Source organism: Podarcis bocagei, assembly GCF_964188305.1.
Source record: "Podarcis bocagei genome assembly, chromosome: W".
Taxonomy (NCBI): domain Eukaryota; kingdom Metazoa; phylum Chordata; class Lepidosauria; order Squamata; family Lacertidae; genus Podarcis; species Podarcis bocagei.
In genome coordinates this window covers 49,082,276-49,106,710 of record NC_138131.1, presented here as the reverse complement: position 1 = coordinate 49,106,710, position 24,435 = coordinate 49,082,276, and the positions used below count along the sequence as shown (strand labels likewise).

The 24,435-nt window shown below is 47.1% G+C and overlaps 1 pseudogene across 1 annotated transcript in view; it reads left to right on the top strand.

Moving 5' to 3' along the window:
- The first annotated feature begins 11,610 nt into the window (after nucleotides 1-11,610).
- The window catches only part of LOC308578008 (protein CIMAP1C-like), a 33,088-nt pseudogene continuing 20,263 nt past the window's right edge, over nucleotides 11,611-24,435 (top strand). Inside the window, exons 1-4 of the transcript in view lie at nucleotides 11,611-11,722; nucleotides 14,314-14,483; nucleotides 15,824-15,934; nucleotides 16,554-16,667. The product of the transcript in view is annotated as a protein CIMAP1C-like (transcript). The remainder of the gene's footprint in view (nucleotides 11,723-14,313; nucleotides 14,484-15,823; nucleotides 15,935-16,553; nucleotides 16,668-24,435) is intronic.

Genomic DNA, 24,435 nt, shown 5'->3' with positions numbered 1-24,435 from the left:
CCCCCCACAGCTCTGTCTGGCGCGTCCGTCTCTAGCCTCATCGGCTTCCGCAGATCCACATGTAGGAGCTGCTCTTCCGACGCGAAAGCCCTCTTAAGCTTTTCAAAGGAACGCTGGGCCTCTTCTGTCCATTCGAACTTCTTCTTACTGCTGAGACAATCCGTTATGGGTGCCGTTAGATGGGCGAAGTTCTTGATGAACTTCCTGTAGAAATTTGCAAACCCCAAGAACCTCTGCACGTCCTTCCTGTTCTTGGGAGGCTTCCATTCTAGCACGGCCTGCACCTTCCCCGGGTCCATGGCCAAGCCCTTGTCTGACAACCGATAGCCAAGGAACTCCACCTATCGAGCGTGGAATTGGCACTTCTCCAATTTGACCCACAGCTGGTGCTCCTGCAGTCTCTTCAGCACTTCCCTGACGTCTTTTACATGCTGCTCCTCGTTCTCTGATTAGATTAGGACGTCGTCCAGGAAGGCTACACAATTCTTGTACAGCAGGGACCCCAGCACGTGGTGCATGAAAGCTTGAAAGGTGCTCGATCCCGATTGTAATCCGAAGGGCATAACTAAGTACTCAAAGGCTCCCAGAGGGGTGAACATGGTGGTTTTCCATTCATCCCCCTCCCTCATCCTTATCAAGTTGTACGCCCCCCGAAGGTCCAGCTTGGTAAAAATCTTCCCCTTCCTTACCCTGGCCAAAATGTCATCAATTCTGGGCATTGGGAAGGTCACTGGTTCCGACACCCTGTTCAATCCACGGTAGTCCACTACGAGCCTGGGCTCATGGGAGTCTCGCTTGTCCACAAAGAACACTGGACTACCCCCCACCGCCCTCGATTCCCTTATGAACCCTCGCTTCAGGTTCTTGTCAATAAACTTCCGCAATTCCTGCATCTCCCTATCTGACATGGCGTACAGCTTGCCCACTGGCAGCTGAGCGTCTGGGAGCAAGTTGATCTGGCAGTCAAAGGGCCTGTGGGGGGGTAGCCGATCCGCCTCCTTCTCGCTGAAGACTTCTTCCAAGTCCGCATACTGAGGTGGTATCTTCCCTTTTTCCCCTACTGCCATCCCTGCCACCCTGGCTACTGCCATCCTCAGGCCTTCACCTCCGTGGCAATGCTCTACGCAGTGAGCTGACCCAAAGGTGACTGTCCGCTGGTGCCACCCTACTACTGGGTCGTGCAGTGCCAGCCAACTCATTCCCAGTATGATAGGTGGTCCTGCTAAGGTGGCTACGTGAAAGACAATTGTCTCAGTGTGTCTGGAAACTGTCATTTTCATGGGCGGGGTCTGGTGGGTCACTTCCCCTCCCAAAAGTTCTCTCCCATCTATCGTGGTTACTTGCAGGGGATGTTCTAGAGGCACCACCTGTAGCTGGTGTTCTAGCGCAAAATCCTTGCTAAAGAAGTTGCAAGAGCTGCCTGAATCCAGCAGCGCCTTCACTTTGATGGGGTGTCCGTTTGGGAGTTCTAGCACCACCTCTATTGCGATGGCTGCTCGGGGGGGGGGTCTGGTTTGGGCACTACTACTGGTTGCTCGCCTGGCTGCTGTGCCCTCCTTCCTGCAGCCAAGCACGGCCGTTTCCCGGCGCCTCTTTTTTTTCCTCCTCACTCCCCACTGCCCCCACCATTCCTTGCCACGCCTTCTTCTGAGGGCATACTCTGGCAAAATGTCCCGGCTGCTGGCATAGGAAACACCTCTTACTGGTTTTCCCCTCCTTCTTACGCACCTCGCTGGAGTTTGAAAACCCGCGCACGCTCGCTTCTCCAATCTCCATTGGCTCCTCGGGTGGCACAGTAGACGCTGGCATGTCTGGAATGCGGTTGTCATGCCAACGCTCTGCTCTCCCTTCCCGCCTTTCCAGAGCGCGCGTCTCTTGTCGGACTCCTACAGAGAGCGCCAACTTGGTCAGCTGGTCCATCGATTCCGGGCGGGGTGAGCGGGAAAGTTCGTCTCTCACCCAAGGGGATAAGCCCTCCTCAAATAACATTTGTACTGGTTGAGAACTCAGATCCCACCCAAGTTTATGGATCAGCATAGCAAATCTCGACCAGTACTCTCTCACTGACTGGTTTCCTTGTTTGCACCCCATCAGTTCTTTACGAGTCACACTCTCTTCAACATCGCTCGCGAACATGTGATCCATCACGCTAAAAAACTTTCTCAGGTCCTTCAAAGCCGCGTTCTCCGCCGCCATTAAGGGTCGGACCCAATCTCTGGCCCTCCCCTGCAGGTGCCCCACCACGAAAGCGACTCTTCCCCCATCGTCGGCAAAGTCATCGTGCTGCAGATCCAGCGCATACTGCACTTCAGTCTTAAAAGCGTTATAATCTCTGGGGTTGCCCCCAAAAGTCCGCACAAGTCCCCGTACCTTTCTTGCGATGGGGGTAATCTTCCCCTGGGCGTCATGTGTCCTCCTTTCATCCAGCCGCGCCGCTAGTAGAGCCAGTTGCTGCTCCAAGTCTTGGTTTCTCTCCTCCAGACTCTGTCCGCCTTTGGCCCCCTCTCCTGCGCCGGCTCCTCCGGTTTGACTCATGACTGTACCCCGGTCCTCTTGCACACAAGCAACGTAAAGGACTCACGGATTGCTGTCATGGGAAATGGGGTTGCTTGTGTGTAAATCTCCAGCCGTTCCAAACCGCTTAGGTGTGGTTGTGTCTTTCCCTGACTGAGCAGCCCTTTGCGCTGCTGCTCAGTCGCTAGCAGAATCCGTGAGTGGGTGTCTCCTAAATTTCCTCCAGCATAAGAATTACTTTGATCTGAAGCCTTTGAAGAGGAATTTAAAAGTTTCAATTTCGTGCATGACCTGAACTGTCGCTATAGGTACTAAGGGATTTAAACTTTTTTTTCTGCTTTGCTTTGAACTTAGTTTTTCCTCTCCCTGTGGATTTACAAAATTATTTAAAGAAACCCAGGTACTTGACTGCCAAACTATTAGAGCTGTCAGTTTGCGGACTTGATTTTTGCTACTCTGAACTGTTACTTTTGAGTGTTACTGGACTTTGAAACACTATTATCTGGCACTTTTCCTGAAACTTTGTTTAAATAAGGACTCACTCTGCTGGCTATAAAGAAGAGCGGAAGGTCTTTCTTGAAATTTATGAGTGGTTGGATACTGTTGGATTTTGGCAAAACTTTTTTAAGCTTTTAAGCTTTGGAACAACTATTGGAAAAATTTCCTTTGTTCTCCTCAAGATTTGTTTGAACTCCCCCTGGTGGATTTTGGATTTACAACTGGTTGGGACTTGTTTTTTCTCTTTTTTCTTCCTTTAACTTGTTGTTTACTCTCTGGGCTTGTGGATTCCCATGGGAGCATACTAAATCTGACCTTGGTACGCAGACAGGAGTGGAATGAGTGGCACTGGGAAAACAAGATCGGCCAAAGCTAAAGCTAAACAATTAACTCAATCAACATTAACTTCCCAGTTGCGCAGATCATCTGTTCCTACTGTTTTGGGAACACAAGAATTAGAAACTGAGCTGACTTTATCAGAAGGCATGGCAGCTGGAGGAAACGAATCAGTACTAGACAAAATCTTGGAGAAGTTGGAAACATTGGACAAAAAAGTGGATGTACAATCGGCAAAGATTGACCAAAATACTGCCAGCCTAAATAAATTAACTGAACAAGTGACCTTACATGCACAATCAATTGGGAAGCTTTTTGAAGCTACTACAGAGAATCATAAAGCTACCACAGAGAATCGTAAATTGGCTGAGGAAGTTAACCAGAAAGTGGAAGCAGTGAAGGAGGAGGTTAAACCACTGACTAAACAGATTGGTGAACATCAGGCCTACCTGTCTATGATTGAATTACGCAGTCGGGAAAATAATCTGAGGCTGAGATCAATTTTAGAACTGGAACAAGGGAATTTAACGGAATATTTGACAAAAGAACTTTCCAAGTTTTGGAACTTGGAGGAAGACAAGGACTTTAAAATCGTTAGTGCCTTCAGACTTGGAAGAGTTGCAAGGAAGGACAGACCCAGAGACTGTTTGATTACTTTGAGATCTAAGGAAGAGAAGGATAAAATACTAAGCTTACATTAGGAAAAATCACTTGTAATCCAGGGAAGGAGAGCGGAAATTTACAAAGATATCCCTAAACAACTTTTGGATCTAAGAACCACCTATACAGAACTAACCAAACTGTTGAGAAGTAACTCAATCCTTTTCAGGTGGGAATTTCCTCAAGGATTATCTTTCACATTCAGAGGGAAGAAGGTGAAAATTAAAACACCCGAGGATAAAGATAAGTTCCTGCATGATTACGGAGAAGACCTTCAGAAAGTGATTACAGGGCCTGAGGCTTGGTCACCGCCACCACCTGCACCTACACCTTTGGGATCTGAGGAACAGAAGAAAGAAACACCACCCTCTACAGAATAACAGACTCGCCCAGGATGTCTCTGCAACTTCTTAGCTGGAACATTAATGGTGGAAATTCCCCGGAAAAAAGGAGAAGGATATTCCATATATTAAAGAAAGAACAATTGGACATTATTTGCCTACAGGAAACACATGTGACTAGGCTCCACAGAAAAGTGTTAATTAACAAAAGATTAGGCCAAGAATTTATTTCATCAGACCGAGTCAAAAAGAGAGGAGTGGTGATTTATGCAAAGGAGAGCCTATCACCAAAATTCCTTTTTAAAGATGAACAAGGAAGAATTTTGGCAATCGAAATTCAAACCCAGGGTGAAAAGTTCTTGATACTGGGAATCTATGCACCGAACGAAGGGAAATCAGAATTTTATAAGAAGCTGCATGAGACAATGCTGGACTATCTGGACTATAATAACATCATTATGATGTAGATAGGTAGCCGTGTTGGTCTGCCATAGTTAAAATAAAAAAAATTCCTTCCAGTAGCACCTTAAAGACCAACTAAGTTAGTTCTTGGTATGAGCTTTCGTGTGCATGCACAAGAAAGCTCATACCAAGAACTAACTTAGTTGGTCTTTAAGGTGCTACTGGAAGGATTTTTTTTTATTTTATCATTATGATGGGAGATATGAATGGGGTGGTGTCTACAAATATGGATAAGTCACATGGCCAAAGCTTGACAAAAGATGGCAGACTACCTAAAACTTTTTTTGAACTGACTGACAATATGGACTTGATTGATATCTGGAGGACAAAAAAACCCCTAGGAAGAGAGGGAACATTCTTTTCTGAAGCCCAACTGACATGGACAAGAATCGACCAAATCTGGATAACTAGAGGTCTGGCACCCAAGATCAGAAAAGTGGAAATCTGCCCAAAGACTTGTTCCGACCATAACGCAGTAAAGATGGATATGAGACTAACTACAACCGGCTCCTTTAGATGGAAGATGAATGACACCCTGCTCAGAGACCAGGAGATTATCAAAAAGGCCCAAAAAGCTTTGAAGGACTATTTTGAAATAAATTTGAACACCACGGTGGAAAAAAGAGTAATCTGGGACTCAAGTAAAGCTGTAATGAGGGGGTTTCTGATACAACAGAACACCATAAAGAAAAGAGCACAGAACGAGAAAAAGGAAAAGATTTTGGAGAAAATTAGGGAATGCGAGAAAAAGTTAAGATCGAAACCGAAGTCAAAGGAGATTCTGAGAGAAACTAAACTCTACCAAGTACAATACTCTAAATTGATAAATCAGGAAGTGGAGTGGAAAATCAAGTTAATGAAACAAAGATCATTTGAATCGGCAAATAAATGTGGAAAGCTGTTAGCATGGCAGCTGAAAAAGAGACAAAAACTAAATACGGTTACCAACTTAGAGATTGAAGGGAAAAACATTCAGAATCCTGTGGAGATTAGAAAGTGCTTCCAGAGATACTTTAAGCAACTTTACACTCAAGCTTTTTGTTCAGAATATATCGCACCCATACCATTCTCAAATCCTTGGCCTACCCCCATCCCATGAAGATTCTTTTTCATAAAACTCCAAGAGATATTGTCAAAGGCTTTCTCCGCGTCCACAAAAATCAGAACTGCTTTAGTGTTTATATTCACCTCTAGTAGTTCCAAAATGTCTATTATGTTCCTCACATTGTCTGATAAATGCCTTTTAGGGAGAAAGCCTGCTTGGTCCTTATGAATCTTCTCCATCAACACTCTTTTCAATCTTTTTGCCAAAATGTCTGCAAAAATTTTGTAATCCACATTAAGTAATGATATTGGGCGGTAGTTCTTAAGTTGAGTCTTTTCAGTCTCTGTCTTTGGTATGAGTGTAATATACGCTTCTTTCCACGATTCTGGCGCCCTTTTCCCCTCTAAAATCTCATTACAGACTTCCTTTAGCGGTTGCACCAACCACGCCTTCAAAGCTTTGTAGTATCTGGAAGTCAGTCCATCTGGTCCTGGAGATTTGCCCAATTGCATGTTCTGAATGGCACCCTCTATCTCTTGTTCTGTTATTCTCTGATTTAGATCCACCTTACTTTGATGAGAGATTTTTTGTAATCCATATTTTTTAAGGAATTCATCTATGTCCTCTTCATTCTGTGATCCTTGTGAATATAACTTTTTAAAATAACTCAGGAAACAATTTCTAATCTCGTTGGGTTTGGATATATTCTTTCCATCCACTTCTAGATTTGTAACTGTATTTAGTTTCTGTCTTTTCTTCAATTGCCAGGCGAGAAGTTTACCACATTTATCTGCCGATTCAAATGTCTTTTGTCTCATTTGCTTTATCTTCCACTCAATCTCTTGATTCATCAATTCCATATATTGTGTTTGATATAGCTTGATCTCTCTCAAAATCTCCTGGGACTTTGGTTTTGATCTTAATCTTTTCTCTCCTTCTTTTATCTTTTCCAAAATCTTTTCCTTCTTCTCATTTTGCTTTCTCTTTTTTATTGAATTTTGTTGAATCAAAAATCCTCGCATCACAGCTTTGCTTGCGTCCCAGATCACTCTTTTTTCTACATCGGCCTTTAAATTTATTTCAAAATAGTCCTTTAAGGTTTTTTGGGCCTTTCTGTGGATCTCCTCGTCTCGAAACAGGGTGTCATTCATCCTCCATCTGAATTGACCAGTTGTTGTAAGTTTCATCTCCATCTTCACGGCGTTATGGTCGGAGCAAGTCTTTGGGCAGATTTCTATTTTTTTAATCTTTGGAGCCATCCCACTAGTAATCCAAATTTGGTCGATTCTGGTCCAGGTCATCATTGCTTGAGAGAAAAAAGTTCCCTCTCTCTCGAGAGGGTTCCTTGTTCTCCAAATATCTATTAAGTCCATATTTTCAGTCATTTCAAAGAAGGTCTTCGGAAGTCTCCCTTCCTTGGAGATTGTCAGTCTTTGTGCCTTGTCCATATTTGTAGAAACCACACCATACATATCTCCCATAATTACTACGTTATAGTCCAAATAATCCATCAGAGTTTCATGCAACTTCTTGAAGAATTCCGCCTTCCCTTCATTTGGTGCATAGATTCCAACTATTAACAATTTTTCTCCTTGTACTTGTATTTCCACTGCTAGGTATCTTCCTTGTTCATCTTTAAACATCATTTTTGGGGCCAATTTCTCTTTTGCATAAATCACCACTCCTCTTTTCTTAACTTTGTCCGATGAGATGAATTCTTGTCCTAATCTTTTATTTATAAGTAGTTTTCTGTGTACCCTGGTCACATGGGTTTCTTGTAAACAGATCAAATCCAATTGTTCTCTTTTCAAAATATGAAAAACTTGGCGTCTTTTCGTGGGCATGTTCAGCCCATTACAATTCCAACTAAGGAATTGCAGGGCCATCTTGTTATTTGTCACTTACTCCTCCTACCGCTCCAAGTTGTTGCTCTTCCTCTGATGGTGGTGGTTTAAGCCCAAATGATAGATTCAGAATGACCACTACTCTTTTTTGCTCTGAGATTGGGTCTACCGTTCCCTTCTGCAGATCCTCGTGGTTTCTCTCCAAGAATTTCTCTTTGTCTTGAATTGTTTTTATTTTCACCTTCTTTCCCTTGTAGTTAAAGGGCAGTCCTTGTGGAAACTCCCACCTGAAGAGTATGTTGTTCTTTTTCAGCAGGTAGACCAGATCTTTATAGAAGGTTCTCACCTCCAAAATATATTTAGGGATGTCCTTAAAAATCTGTATATGAGAATTTCCAATTTCCAAGGCCTTTTGGTAATGTAGTTTCAGTATTTTGTCTCTTTCTTCCTTGGATCTGAAAGTAATCAGGCAATCCCTCGGAGTCTTTCTGTTTTGTCTCCTGCCCAGTCTAAATGCTGTTATTATCTTAAATTCTTCTTCCTCCAATTCTTCCTGCCAAAAGTCAGAAAACTCTTGTGTAAGGAACTCCACAAGGCTGTCTCCTTCACTTTCAGGAATTAGTCTTAATTTCAAATTTCTCTCCTTTCTCTGTAATTCCATCAAAGACAAGGCCGCATCATGTTCATACACTTTTTTAGAAAACGGTTCTAATTTTTCCTGTGTCTCCTCAGCAATCTTTCTGGCATCCTCTGCGATTTTACGTGTTGCCGAGTTTTCTTCAATCAGTTTATTTATAGATTCTGTGTTGGATATCACACTTTTCGTATTCAAATCCAGCCTTGCTGTTAATTCTGTTAGTTTTTGTGAATTTTCTGTACTCTGCTGTGTCAAAGCTTCCAGGGATTGATTTATCTTGAGTAACGCCTGTGTCATTGACTCCATGGAGACAGCCGTCACTTTTTCCTGCCCAGCTGCACCTGTCGGTGTTAAACTTGATATTGAGCCTCTTTTCTTCTGTTGCTGTTGCTGCTGTTTTGCTTTAGCTCTCGTAGTTATCTCCTCTGCTGGGCCACTCATGTCCCAAGGACGTTCTCACAGGAACAATTTCCAAATGGAAAATCCCACTGTCTTAATCTGTTATTCTGCAACTGTTACTTCTCAGCCCTCTAGAGGGGGCAAAACATAATGTCCAAGTGAAGGAAACAAAGAATATAGAACAAAGAAACCAGGAAACTTCAATATAAATGCTGCAACACTTTTTCTATGTAGTTTCTCTGTCAACACAGTCCAGTCTGGTATATTGTAGCAGCAAAACCCCAAAACTTTGTATCAGTTAAGTCCTCAACTATGTAGCCTTGTAACAAGTTTCTAAAATCTTTTCACTGTCCTGGTATCTTATTTTGACAGTCCGTCTCAGGGGATTGAGGCAGCGGAAAGTTTTTCTCTTTCAAAAATCATGCAGGTTAATGAGGTTACTTTCCCTCCCCTCTGCCCCTGCCTGCTAGAGAGGAGATTTATATCCAAATGCCAGGCTTAAATAGTCCTATTGTTATTTCCCTTCAGATGCAGCTCTTTGTTTTTCGTTGCTTCATCTGTCATGCAGTCGGGGGAAGGCAGACTTCCTTGATTTTAACCTCCCCCGTTTCCGGCCAAATTTCCAATTTAAATTTAAAAGTTCCCGATAGTCATTCAATCCTACTCACGGGGTTTTCAATCCGAATTCAATTTGCAGGAAGGAATCGGCGCTCTCCGTCAATGGCGACGCGGCTTCACTCTGCGGTCTGGGTAGCGACTCTCAGCACCGCGCTCTCCCGATGCCGTTCCGGAGCCTTTAAAAAGGCAGTAAAGGGGGGCGCTTCTGGTGCCCACCGAGTCTCCTTGTTCACAGGCATCCGCGCCTGTGATTTTAGGGGTCCCGCACTTGCCGTAGCGGGTCAGACCCGAACTCGTGGAGCAGTCCTCCTCCGGAGCTCGGAAAGAGGACCGCCATTAACGCTGGCGCCGACCGGAAGTAAAGGCTTTCTGGGAAATGATCTATAATGAGTTAAAAAGGTATTTAAGTATACCTTCCTTAAGAAACCAGAGGCCTTCCTTTTGGGCATTGTCGGCCAAGGGGTGTTAAAGAAAGATAGAACCTTTTTTATGTATGCAACAACAGCAGCAAGAATACTCATTGCAGAGCGCTGGAAGACCCAAGATTTACCCACACTGGAAGAATGGCAGATGCAACTGATAGACTACATGGAACTGGCTGAAATGACTGGCAGAATCCGGGACCTGGGAGAAGAGACGGTGGAAGAGGATTGGAAAAAATTTAAAGACTATTTACAAAAACACTACAAACTGTATGAATGTTAGGAGAATGCACGATTGAAAGTAACACGGCAGCAGAAACTTTGTTGTAAAATATATGAGAATAAGTGAGGTTTAAGGAAATGATGAAATTTGAAGCAATATTATGTTTAAATCAAGCAGTTTAATTTACGATAAAGTTATTTAAAAGTTGGGACATAATATCCGAGATTTACAAAATAAGAATTGAAATAAGGTAATAAATTGCTGTCTATAACTATGTGACTGAGAACGCAGGGAAGGGAGATGCGGGGAAGTCCAAAGATTATGAAAATATGACTTATGAACAACTGTGTTTTATATGTATTCTTCTTTTATTCTTTGTTTATTTCTTAACTTTGCTTTGACTTTTTCTGTCTGTATGGTGATGGTATTTTATATGTTTGGTGGTTTGTTCGTTGTTTAAAAAATTGCAATAAATATTTTATTTTTTTTAATAAAAGAATTCCTTAACGGACAACCTTCGCCTCGCCTCTCTGCACGGAAGCCTTCTGCGCAGAGTGGGCGTGCCGAGTGGTGGTCCTCCACCCTCCTCACTGACTTCACTGGAAGAGTCTCGGAGCCTCACGTCCGAGCTGCTCTCTGCCTCTCCCTTCTTCCTGGTGTCACCTGGACTTCCTTCCCCAGATGACGTTCTCTCTCTTCCCTTACTTGTCCCCTCTCCTGCAGAGTCCGGGAGCCTCGCCTCTCCCCTCTGCTCCGATGTCAGTTCCCTGACAGTATGTCCACATTGTTTTTTGTTGGAGAACCATGTGGCAAAATTCCAAGAAGTGCAAATTTCAAAAGAAAGCTGCGTTTCAGTGTGCCTCTTGTTTAAGGAAGGGTGAATTGGGTCAGTTTCATGTTAAGGGAACTGAATTTCCTCTCCATCCCTCTGTTCATATTGAGAAACATTCTCTTTTGCTTTGAGGTTCATTTTTTTATGCTTTCTGGACTTTTTGTTTCATTTTAACTGGGATGTGGTCATTGTTGCCCAGGCAGCCTGTGCAAACACCCCTCTCTGAGCTCCTGGGAATGGGGGAAGGTTAGAATACAAATGCTGCAAATAAAACGAAAAAATGGAACCAAAAAAATCAATGAATACTATATCATATGAAGGCAAAGGAATGGGGAACATGGTCTTAGCATGGGCATAGCGAGGACTTTTGTTAGCGGGGCAGAAATGACATGATTGGTCAGTTAAGTATTTCTATTGTTTTATTTGATAGGGAGCAGCTGCCCTCTGTCCCCCCCCCCCTTAGCTATGCCCATGGGTCTTATGAAACAAAATGTGGTATTTTGGGCTTGTGGCTCTCCCCCCCCCCCCCCCGGGCTGGTAACTTGCAAGGAAGGAGGACTTGTATTAGCAGCACACAAAGAGAGAGAGAGAGAGAGAGAGAGAGAGAGAGAGAGAGAGAGAGAGAGAGAGGGAGAGAGAGGGAGGGAGGGAGGGAGGGAGGGGGAGGGAGAGTATTCTGCCAGAACCATGGTAATATGGAAATAAACAAGTCTGGTTCCACACTTGCATCAGCATCGCCTGGGCAACCTGGGAGCGAATTGCGACATGAGGCATTGTTTATGTTCCAAAAAGGAGGGGGTAGAGGAGGAATTGGAAAGCTGAGTAACATCCCCACTCCTTATTGAAATCTACATCCAGATTTCCATTCCATCCAGAGAAGCAGCATCAGCGGTATGGGTGACTGACACAACCAATTGCTACTTTGATTGGTAACTGAAATCCTAAGACCTTTGTTTGCTGTGTATTAGCATGATTAGGGTTAGGGAGCATAGCAATGCAAAGGCCAGTTGCCACCTCTCTTAGAAACTCCAGAGAATTAGAAAGACACAGAAGAAATTGTTTGTATTCTCCAAATGCTGCCCCACAGACCATGCCACTACAAGGAGATGACAAAAGGCATTGTTTTTGTGCCCTGTATTTAAGTTTTATTCCCCACCCCCTCCAAAGTGCTCAGGGTGAGGGATCAGGCCTGGTCTCATGCTCTGGAGGGGGTGCTCCCTTCATTCTGCTCCTCTGTCCTGAAGGGCTCTGGGATTAGGGTGGACACAGTTGTGGTTTTCCGGGGGGAAGGGTCAGACTTATGCTTGGAATGTCTGGAATCAGTATTTTGGTACCTGGAAAAGGGCAGGCGACAGCTTACTCATGCCAAATATAAGCAGGATATAAATGTAAGAAAACAACTAGCTAAATAAATACTCCCCCTTCAATGCCATCTAGGTCTTCAGCTGGTGGGTCAGGACTTCCACCAATACTTCCACCATGCAAATATATGGTCAATGATGAAGAAATGGGTCCCCAAATGCATGTTACTGAAAAGGATGGAGATCCCTATCTAGCCTTTCGTCCATCATTGAATCACAGAACTGTAGAGTTGGGAAGGCCCATGAGTGTCATCTAGTCCAACCCCCTGCCATGCAAGAATCTTTTACCCAACATGGTGCTCGAACCCATGACCCTGAGATTAAGAATCCCATGCTGCACCAACTGAGTTATCCTAGGTTCAACAAGTCTTGTGGCAGCAAATTCCACACATCAATGGTGAGTGTGCTTTGCTGCGAACAAATAAGAACGTAAGAACATAAGAATCTGTTGGATCTGGCCAAAGGGCATCTAGTTCAGCATTCTGTTCTCACAGTGACCAACCAGATGCCTGTGGGAAACCTGCAAGCAGGATCCAAGCACTCTCCTCCCATGTTTCCAGCAGCTGGTATTCAGAAGCAGGACATAGTCATAGAATCATAGAATCATAGAATCATAGAATCATAGAGTTGGAAGAGACCACAAGGGCCATCGAGTCCAACCCCCTGCCAAGCAGGAAACACCATCAGAGCACTCCTGACATATAGTTGTCAAGCCTCTGCTTAAAGACCTCCAAAGAAGGAGACTCCACCACACTCCTTGGCAGCAAATTCCACTGTTGTCCTGACTAGTTGTCATTGATAGCTTTATCCTCCTCTGTGAATTTATCCAGTCCTCTTTAAAAGCCATCCATGTTGGTGGTCAGCACTGCCTCCTGTGGGAGGGAGTTCCATAGTTAAACTAAGCGCTGTTTATTGGGGCTTTGCTTAATGCTATCAACACACATGAAACTATTTCCCCAACTCCTGCCTGCTGGTTCCCCTTGCATGTTTCTTTTGGTGTGTTTTCTACATGGCTATTTTGCTATTAATCATTTCTATTGTTTTCCTTCTGCTGTTTGGGATCGTGGTACTGTTGCTTGAGCTGCTTGCAATTATATTTTATGGTTGCAATTTCATTCCATGTTGTTCATTTTAAATTGTTCTGAGCTGCCTTGGGGACCTTGTTGTTGAAAGGCAGGCTGGGGGGGGGGCAGTAAAATCAGGGGTCGATAAGCTTTTTTTTTTAGTGCAAGGGCCATATTTGATAACCATCTGAGGGCCATGTACCAGTGTTGAATGGGGTTAGATACAAAAACTGGGTGGAGCAACAGGAGGGACTCTTTGTGCATTAGGCTATAATCCAGCTCCACATACCCTCCAAGTTTCTATACCTACCCCTGCCCCCATCTTCATCCAGGAAAGCAAGAGGCTTTGATCTCACATTCCAGCCAGGCAAAAGCACTTGAAGAGGGCACAAAGCAGGGGCAGGGAGGCTTGTGACCTGGAGAGAGTGCTAATGGTCAGAGAGAGAGAGGTCTGGTTGGTGGCATGTGGCTCCTGGGCTGAGCCTCCCATTCCTGGTTTAAATAAACAAAGGCACACAGACCTCTGGATTCACCCTCATTCCCTTAGCCCTTACAGTGCAGGGGCTGCAAAGGGGCTCTTCTCTGTCTGTTGTTGGACTAAAACTCCCATCATCCCATGGTGACTGGGGCTGATGGGAGTTGGGGTCCAACAAGCTCTTGGGATGTTGGCTACCCTGGCCTAGGTACATGCCGTTAAATCACATAAACAAGCAGCAATCTCCATTCTTTTAGCACTTATGGTCCTTATGTGGCCAAAACAGCACCATCTGTGCAAGACGGAGGGCTCAGCAAGCCTGGAGAAAACTGCAAGGTTTGAAGATAGGATAGGATAGGATAGGATAGGATAGGATAGGATAGGATAGGATAAGATCCCTCAGAGGAGAACACTCCCCCCTCCCCAAATAGCCCAATGTGAACTTAGCATACTTAGTGGAAATTGAATACTGTTTGGGGTGGGGTAGAACGGAGTAGCTGGAACCCTGAGCTGCAACACTCCATGGTGCAACATTTTATTGCAGGTTGGACTTGCATTCATTCATTTACTTTCATTCCCCAGAGCACTGGTGACACATACGACTCCCCACTGCAGTGGGCACACTCCAATGCCGACTTCCAGAGCCAAAGGTGCAGCTCAGCCTGTTAGTTGTCTTTCTGGTATCTCTAAGCATCCAGCCAGAGTGCCGGCCATCAAGAAGCAGTATGCGTCCATCAGTGCCAAGTATAAAGGTGAGCTGTGGGAATAGATGGGGCAAGAGAGAGAAGGAGATCAGGAATACAGAGGTACCCATATCTTTGCCAGTCTGGATGTGTTCAACAGCATTGTTGAAAGACCCTCTGGCATCTGGTTAGCCCCTGTGAGAACAGGATGCTGGACTCGGTGGCTGGCTGGCTTGATCCATCAGGGTTCCTTTTTTGTTCTTGTGGAAACCAAAGAAGGAAACTGATCTACATTTCTCAGTCACCATCAGAACTTTCTTCCAAGAGTACTGCTAGCATGCGAGACAGTGCATATTTCCTTGTTAATAAATAATAATAAATAATAAATTTTATTTATATCCCGCCCTCCCCAGCCGAAGCTGGGCTCAGGGCAGCTAACAACAATAAAATAATACAACATTCTAAAATCATTTCATTATAAAATTTATTCAAATCAAATTGATGGCAACCATTGGGCTAGAGTTCTGTGAAGATTGCCAAAGGAGGGAGTCAGGCTAATAATATTTTTTTTCTTTTGTTTTCCTTTTCCTGTGGCTGGTATGTCACCACTGCTGTTGTCCTACCAGGGTAACGCTTGTTTAAAGGGGATGAAGGAAGGGGGTTGGGAAAGTACAGGCAGAGCATAGGTGGTTGAGTAAAATGGGAAATCTTCTCTGGCTTGAATTATAGTCCGAGCCACAGAAGAATTCAGGTGCCTTGTAATGCTCACTTCCTATTGCAATGCAAATATCCTGGCCCAAGGCTAGCGAGATTTTACCAGAGGGAGAAGAAAAGTATGTTGTGGGACTTCCATCAGCCCCAGCCAGTCTGGTTCAATGGTCAGAGAGGATGGGAGTTGCAGTGCAGCAACACCTGGAGATCAAACACATCCATTCTTAAGGAAATTAGCCCTGAGTGCTCACTGGAAGGACAGATTGTGAAGCTGAGGCTCCAATACTTTGGCCACCTCATGAGAAGACTCCCTGGAAAAGACCCTGATGTTGGGAAAGATGGAGGGCACAAGGAGAAGGGGACGACGGAGGATGAGATGGTTGGACAGTGTTCTCGAAGCTACAAACATGAGTCTGATCAAACTGCGGGAGGCAGTGGAAGACAGGAGTGCCCAGCATGCTCTGGTCCATGGGGTCACGAAGAGTCGGACACGACTAAACTACTAAACAACAACAACAACAACACCTAGAGAGCTGTAGCTCCAAAACCCAATATATTATTCAATATATTATTCAACACAATATATTATTCCATTTTGCCCTTTTACCCAGTGTGGCAGCTCATAATCTGCAAATGCTAATGGTTCCGGGTTGTCTTCCCATTATTTTATTCCTCCCCCCCTTGTGGTTCTCTTGCAGGGCCAGGACCTGGGAAGTATGGTAGGTAGCCTCTCACTGGCATTAAGGACCATGACTTCACCAAGTATGCTGAGCCAGCCTACACAATGCGTGTGAAATCCAGTGAAAGATGTAAGATGCTGACAAGTTAGGTTCTGTGTTATTTGGGTTTTCCCAACAGCATTAACTGACCCACAGGGTGAAGCTGGCTAAACAACTGTTAAATTTGCTGGCAAAACATTTGAACAGAGATTGACAACCTGTGTTTTTGGGACTCTCTAATTATCGGGGCCACAGTTGATGGGACCTGGGTGATCCATGATCAAGAGCTGGGTGGCTTTCCAAAGTTTCCATTCCAACTGGATCAATGGCACTGCATGTAGGGGGCTAATGTAGTTGTTTCTTGACTACAACTCCCATCAGCCCCAGTCAGCATGGTCAAGAATGATAGGAGTTGTAGTCCAGCAAGGGCTGGAGGGTCTTATACTGCTGATTATTATGGTTGCACAAAAATCAGGGTTCTCAGTTGTACAGCTGTGGACCTTAGTGGGAAGAGGATGATCTACACTTAAGCCATGTTGAAGGATAACAGGAATGGAGGTGCAGGGGGCGGAGCTTAACATATTCACTGCTATCTAGCTAGTGGGTGCCTTTAATTGATATCGGATAGGAAGTCAGTCATTGCAACCAAGCTAAATAGCTCAGAATCCACACCATGCCTCATGCAGACAATTCTTCTTTCCTTTGCAAGTGATCTCGATCACGGAGAGTCCTGGGCCCTGCTACTATGTGGACCCAAGCATGTCCCGTCTAGGGATATGGAGACCAGTTTCATTCCGCATGGTGCAAGAGAGAAAGCGGGCATGTAAGTTGAAAGATGAGAAATACTATGATGGTCAAGATGGGGCTGGAGTGGCATCTGTGCAATTTTGTGATGGAAATGTTTCTTTCTCACCTTGTGCAAAGAAGGCTTGTTGGTCAATCCCTGAACATGAAAGAGAGGGAATGAAAAAGAATGAGTGTGAGTGAATGAGCAGGTGTGTTATGCATGAAAATGGATGTGTGGGAGCATTATGTGTGGAGCTGTGGTCTTAAACCACTGAGTCTCTTGGGCTTGCTGAGCAGAAGGTTGGTGGTTCGAATCCCTGAGACAGGGTGAGCTCCTGTTGCTCTGTTCCAGCTTCTGCCAATCTCGCAGCTTGAAAGCATACCTGTGCAAGTGGATAAATAGGTACTGCTCCAGGGGGGAGGTAAACGGCGTTTCCATGCACTCTGGCTTCTATCACAGTGTCCCGGTGCACCAGAATGCTGGCCACATGACCCAGAAAGCTGTCTGCTCCTTCAGCCTGAAGTGAGATGAGCGCCACACCGCATAGACACCTTTGACTATGTATGTAAGGTCCTTTACCTTACATTTACCTTTTACCTGCATGCATGTGGATTTGTGTATGAATGACAGAGAGCAGGGGTAGACTTTGGTAATACGGTTTTCTAAGTGAGGACAAAATTTGGCACTTCCCCCAATATATTTTATTTCCACAGTAATTCCTTTTGGTACAGTTGCTTTTTAATGGGGTTTCTCAGTAGGTACCCACATGAATATAAGTATTAATTATTACTATTATTATTACTATTATTATTGCTACTACCAATATTATTATTACTATTATTATTATTTTATGCCCCCTTGGCTCAGCACCCTGAGCAGGGGAACAGCCTGCACTGCCCTAGATCTGGCACTACAGAGAGAAGCATATGAAAAAGAGACAGGTGGCCTCACCCTCTTTTTTTATCAGCCACACTCACTGTTTGTCCCAGCCCCACTGGTTTGCAGGCCCTGGAAGGTTGACTGCATGGGAGTGTTGTCCATAGGCTGTAAAAGTTTATTCACTCTTTGATAAAAAAAATATTTCTGAGTAGGGGGTTTTCAAGAACCAGACAGGAAAACCAGCTATGTACAGAGACCTTACCTAAGTGGGCTGTTTGATGTGGGAGATTGTCTGGGGTGATATCAAAGTGTAGTTTAAAAGTGTCTGTGACGCCCATCCATCCCTCCATTCATTCCATGTGTGTGTGTGATCCCTATTGCTTTCCAGCTATTGGCCTTGACCGAGTGGGGCTGCTCTGGATAAAGGGGCATTCAAGGAACTGGGGGAAATATAGTTTTCCTGATTGGTGTTCCACCAAGTCAACTGGGTTGAAAAACACTTTTTACCATTAGGGTGTCTAAGTGTCCTACTTTACAGAGGGCAGTCCTCTAGGCAAAGGGTTCTTCCATGTGCTATATATATCAATAGTAACACCTTGAACCTGGCCTGGTAGCAAATCAGCAGCCAGTGCAGATCTTTGAGCACAGGTGTTATATGCTGACAAGGTCTCACTCCTGCCAGCAATCATGTTGCAGCATTCTGGTCAATCACGCTGGAAGTCTCATCTTCCTGATGCCAAGGGACCATAAGATGTTGAGCATGTGGCTGATGAACGGACAGAAAGGAGAGCCACCAAAAACAGCATAAGGGAAAACAAGAGGGTCATGTTGCTTTAGAGTCATAATCTAGGAAGTAGTCTGGAGGGTACCTATGGAATTAACAGTAAATGACAGTGAATTGCAAGGGAAGATGTCATGGAAGAGATTAATAGCAGTGCACTCTTAACTCCACAGGTGATGAACTTAGTTGGAAAGGCTGCTAGAAGAGGAGATTGGAGGACAATGCCATGATTTTTAAAAGTGGGGGGGATTTTCAGTCAAGGCAAGGAGGATAGTGCCTCTTCCTCCAACATCCTCAAAATCACAACAGTTTACAAATGATTCAGCTTAAGAACAAATAGAATTCTCAAATTTAGAGAGAGAAAGAGAGAGAGAATATGCAAGGCTTGTCATCTACAAGGAGGAGCAGAGTATTGTAGCAAATACATGGGGAATGCTTTTCCCTTTCGTTTGAGAAACATCAATGGAAGCTTGGGATCTACTAATAGATCAATAAGTGGGTTTTTTTTACTCCTAACATTAGCAAGTAAAACAGCAACTTAAAAAACAAACAAACCCTGCATGGCAGATTGCTCCTTCTCTTTAAGCCTCAATGTTTCTCACCTGTCAGATTTTACATCCATCATTCCTGCCTCCTCCTGTGCTCCTGTAGGATATGATGTATCTGTTACGATATAGAAGCAATGCGGCCGCGAGCTGGTAGCTTGAAAGCAAAACATAATGGGAATGTTGGGACTGTTCCGTGGGAAACAGAGGGACAGTCAATTAACAGTGCAGAGAGCACCGGAATTAGCTGAGAGCGTAATATGAGCTGTACAGGAAGTACAGGTGGAGTTTGTCTCTCGGCTGTTGGAGTTTGAAGAGAGCAGTCGTGTTTTTCTGTAACGCTGCAAAGACAGAAATAAAGGCATGTAAATACGTTTCTGTCTATCTCTTTCCCCTGCCTGGGGGGGGGGCAGGAAAGAGGGGGGGTGTTCTTCTCACGCTGAGAAGGATCGCCTATCACGACCTAGCCTGTATCCTGCTGGGGAATGCAGACAGGGAGGTCATCAGGAGATCAAGCCGGGTGCCTAGAGAGTTGCCAGTTTCTCCTAATAAAGGCTTGATTCCCAACATCTGGTAGCAGAGGATGGTTTTGATCCATGAAAGCAACAAGAGAGGTTGATGGAGCGTACTTCATCCTCTGCAAGGAGATAAGGAAGATATGGTAGCGTGCGGATGGAAGCACCGGAGGAGGTGTTTTTGCTGAGCAACGGAACCCCTAAGGTATGCTAATTTTATGGCTGTGAGAGTGAACGCGAATTGAGACATTCTTCGGTTCACTGAGTGTCTGCTTTTGGATGAAACCAGCACTGAAAGAGAGCCACATATTTCGCATACCTGAGTCTTGATAAGCCTGGAATGTCCAGTTGCTAAGCAACGAAACGTCAGTAAAGTGGAAAGTTACCGGCCAACAACGGAAGAGGGGCTGGGACTGTGAGAGGCTGGTAAACAGCGTTTGTTTTGTCTAATATCTCACTGCTCTTGAAAGGACTTTCAAAACAGCCTGTGTTTAACTGCCAAGTGAGGCAGTAAACAGCCAATAGACTCTTGGAATTTTACAGGCTCGAGAGTGAGAGCTGAGGCTTGGATTCAAAATGGATGCCAAGAAGGGAGGAGGCTTACCTTACCCACCTCCACTGACTAATGACAATTATTCCTCATGGTCTGTAAAGATGAAAGCCCTGCTTCAGAATCAGAGGATTTTTGGGGTGATTGAAAACCCCATCCCTGCTGCACCAACGCCAGGTTGGAATTCACAGAATGTGAGAGCCAGGACGGCCATAATTCTGTGTATCTCAGATGATCAACTCGTGCATATTCAGAATTTGCAATGCGCGCGTGAGATTTGGCAAACGCTGCTGTCAGGGGTTCAGGAGCAGAGGCACAGGAAAGGGAGGAAACAGAGAGCGAGGGGGAGGAATCCGGAGGTAATATGAGCGATGACAGCGGCCCGAGATCTCTGAGTCTTTCCAGTGAATCGGAAGATTCACAGAAAGGGGCGCCAGTGGTCAGAGCAAGGGGGGCGCCTAGGGGGACACCCCAGGTAGAAGGGACCAGAGGGGACTCAGAGAGCAGCAGTTGGAAATCGGGACCAGCTTCCCCACCAGAGCGCAGTAGGGGGGAGGGGTCCCAGGTATCGGGATCTGGCGGCTCGCCGCAAGCGGGAGGGCAGGAGTTAGGATTGGCCACACCTCCATCGGGGAGCGAGGAAACCGTCAAGAGGAAGGTTGAAGGCTGCGCGCGCGCGCGCCAAGTTCAAATGCACAGGAAGGCGGCACAGTAAGCAGCCCGGATAGGGAGCCAGGTCCTAAAGCCTGCCGCAAGGAGGGAGAAGAGTCGGGGGGGTCAGCGTCAGAAGAGTCCAGGAAGGAAGAGACCACGGGGGGTAGAGGGACCCAGAGGAGAAAGGAAAGACGGAAGAGGTGGAGTAAGGCTAGAGTATTAAGTTGGTGTACAGGAGGCGGAGACTCAGACGGAGCTTCGCCGGTCTAGCTTCTAAGACGTAGAGCTGCGCGCTGCGGCTTGAAAATGGAAACTGTAGCTCAATAAAGAAGTTTGTACAATACTGCCGGCTAGCGTGGTCCTCTGTGAGCTGGGACCTGGAAGCGGCTCTGACAGCTGCGTAGAATACATCAAAGAGATGCTGGTTCTTCAGCGTTGCTGCATTTTGAAAAGCTGACCAATCTAAGGCTAGTGCCAGATGGAGATGTACAAGCGCATCTGACAGAGATGAAATTCTTACGCCAGCAGATGGCGGAATGCAATTTCCCTCTACAGGAAGAGATATTCTGCTTCATGATTATTAACAGCCTTAATCGGACTTATGCTGCTGCATCGTGAGTGTCGGAGAAGGCCTCTCCCTCCTCAGGCTCATTCCATCCGGCCTAGGGGGCGGGGCCCAGGCTCACCTTCGCCACAGCTTTAAGAGGCCTCATTGGGGTCTGGGACATCGCTGCTGCTGCATCGTGAGTGCTGGAGAAGGCCTCTCCCTCCTCAGGCTCACTCCATCCGGCCTAGGGGGCGGGGCCCAGGCTCACCTTCGCCACAGCTTTAAGAGGCCTCATTGGGGTCTGGGACATCGCTGCTGCTGCATCGTGAGTGTTGGAGAAGGCCTCTCCCTCCTCAGGCTCACTCCATCCGGCCTAGGGGGCGGGGCCCAGGCTCACCTTCGCCACAGCTTTAAGAGGCCTCAATGGGGCCTGGGACATCGCTGCTGCTGCATTCTGAGTGTTGGAGAAGGCCTCTCCCTCCTCAGGCTCACTCCATCCAGCCTAGGGGGCGGGGCCCAGGCTCACCTTCGCCACAGCTTTAAGAGGCCTCATTGGGGTCTGGGACATCGCTGCTGCTGCATCGGAGTGTCGGAGAAGGCCTCTCCCTCCTCAGGCTCACTCCATCCGGCCTAGGGGGCGGGGCCCAGGCTCACCTTCGCCACAGCCTTAAGAGGCCTCATTGAGGCCTGGGACATCGCTGCTGCTGCACCGTGAGTGCTGGAGAAGGCCTCTCCCTCCTCAGGCTCACTCCATCCGGCCTAGGGGGCGGGGCCCAGGCTCACCTTCGCCACAGCTTTAAGAGGCCTCATTGGGGTCTGGGACATCGCTGCTGCTGCATCGGAGTGTCGGAGAAGGCCTCTCCCTCCTCAGGCTCACTCCATCCGGCCTAGGGGGCGGGGCCCAGGCTCACCTTCGCCACAGCCTTAAGAGGCCTCATTGGGGTCTGGGACATCGCTGCTGCTGCATCGGAGTGTCGGAGAAGGCCTCTCCCTCCTCAGGCTCACTCCATCCGGCCTAGGGGGCGGGGCCCAGGCTCACCTTCGCCACAGCCTTAAGAGGCCTCATTGAGGCCTGGGACATCGCTGCTGCTGCACCGTGAGTGCTGGAGAAGGCCTCTCCCTCCTCAGGCTCACTCCATCCGGCCTAGGGGGCGGGGCCCAGGCTCACCTTCGCCACAGCTTTAAGAGGCCTCATTGGGGTCTGGGACATCGCTGCTGCTGCATCGGAGTGTCGGAGAAGGCCTCTCCCTCCTCAGGCTCACTCCATCCGGCCTAGGGGGCGGGGCCCAGGCTCACCTTCGCCACAGCTTTAAGAGGCCTCATTGAGGCCTGGGACATTGCTGCTGCTGCATCGGAGTGTCGGAGAAGGCCTCTCCCTCCTCAGGCTCACTCCATCCGGCCTAGGGGGCGGGGCCCAGGCGCACCTTCGCCACAGCTTTAAGAGGCCTCATTGGGGTCTGGGACATCGCTGCTGCTGCATCGGAGTGTCGGAGAAGGCCTCTCCCTCCTCAGGCTCACTCCATCCGGCCTAGGGGGCGGGGCCCAGGCTCACCTTCGCCACAGCTTTAAGAGGCCTCATTGGGGTCTGGGACATCGCTGCTGCTGCATCGGAGTGTCGGAGAAGGCCTCTCCCTCCTCAGGCTCACTCCATCCGGCCTAGGGGGCGGGGCCCAGGCTCACCTTCGCCACAGCTTTAAGAGGCCTCATTGAGGCCTGGGACATTGCTGCTGCTGCATCGGAGTGTCGGAGAAGGCCTCTCCCTCCTCAGGCTCACTCCATCCGGCCTAGGGGGCGGGGCCCAGGCGCACCTTCGCCACAGCTTTAAGAGGCCTCATTGGGGTCTGGGACATCGCTGCTGCTGCATCGGAGTGTCGGAGAAGGCCTCTCCCTCCTCAGGCTCACTCCATCCGGCCTAGGGGGCGGGGCCCAGGCTCACCTTCGCCACAGCCTTAAGAGGCCTCATTGAGGCCTGGGACATCGCTGCTGCTGCATCATGAGTGTCGGAGAAGGCCTCTCTCTCCTCAGGCTCACTCCATCCGGCCTAGGGGGCGGGGCCCAGGCTCACCTTCGCCACAGCCTTAAGAGGCCTCATTGGGGTCTGGGACATCGCTGCTGCTGCATCGGAGTGTCGGAGAAGGCCTCTCCCTCCTCAGGCTCACTCCATCCGGCCTAGGGGGCGGGGCCCAGGCTCACCTTCGCCACAGCCTTAAGAGGCCTCATTGGGGTCTGGGACATCGCTGCTGCTGCATCGGAGTGTCGGAGAAGGCCTCTCCCTCCTCAGGCTCACTCCATCCGGCCTAGGGGGCGGGGCCCAGGCTCACCTTCGCCACAGCCTTAAGAGGCCTCATTGGGGTCTGGGACATCGCTGCTGCTGCATCGGAGTGTCGGAGAAGGCCTCTCCCTCCTCAGGCTCACTCCATCCGGCCTAGGGGGCGGGGCCCAGGCTCACCTTCGCCACAGCTTTAAGAGGCCTCATTGGGGTCTGGGACATCGCTGCTGCTGCATCGGAGTAGGCCTCTCCCTCCTCAGGCTCACTCCATCCGGCCTAGGGGGCGGGGCCCAGGCTCACCTTCGCCACAGCCTTAAGAGGCCTCATTGAGGCCTGGGACGTCGCTGCTGCTGCATCATGAGTGTCGGAGAAGGCCTCTCCCTCCTCAGGCTCACTCCATCCGGCCTAGGGGGCGGGGCCCAGGCTCACCTTCGCCACAGCTTTAAGAGGCCTCATTGGGGTCTGGGACATCGCTGCTGCTGCATCGGAGTGTCGGAGAAGGCCTCTCCTGAGGTATCTAATCATAGCCTGCATTTTTATCAAGGCTTATAGTTTGATTAGGGTCTGTATTTTAAAATGAGCTTAAAGATTTTCAAATGTTTTATGCCAGGCAGAAGTACTTTGGCAAGATGTTTATCCTCCTGGACAAGGGCCCCCCCCTGATTTATAGCAGAAAACAATCCTCAAAGTCGTAAAAAGGGAATTACAGGCTGAGACCAAGGCTACACTGACCCTACATAATTAATAGTTGGTAAACAGTAAAATAAAACCATGTGCCTTAAACTTGAGCCATATCTTCTTAAGGTTAAAGGCCAAGAGTAAATGGAAAAGAAAACAACTGGCTGAGAAGGGAAGTGTAAATAGAAGAAGGGGCTTTTATTTTGAGGCTGTAAACTGGTCCATCCTTTCCTTTGAGAAGGTTTATTCTTCTAAAAAGCTATCTATGGTAATGTATGAAATATACTGGCTTAAATATAATTATGCAAAGGATCTAGAAAGAAAGAAATGTTAAATTCTTATTTCATAGAGTCATATTGCTGTAGGAGACCAGAGGGGCAGATGAG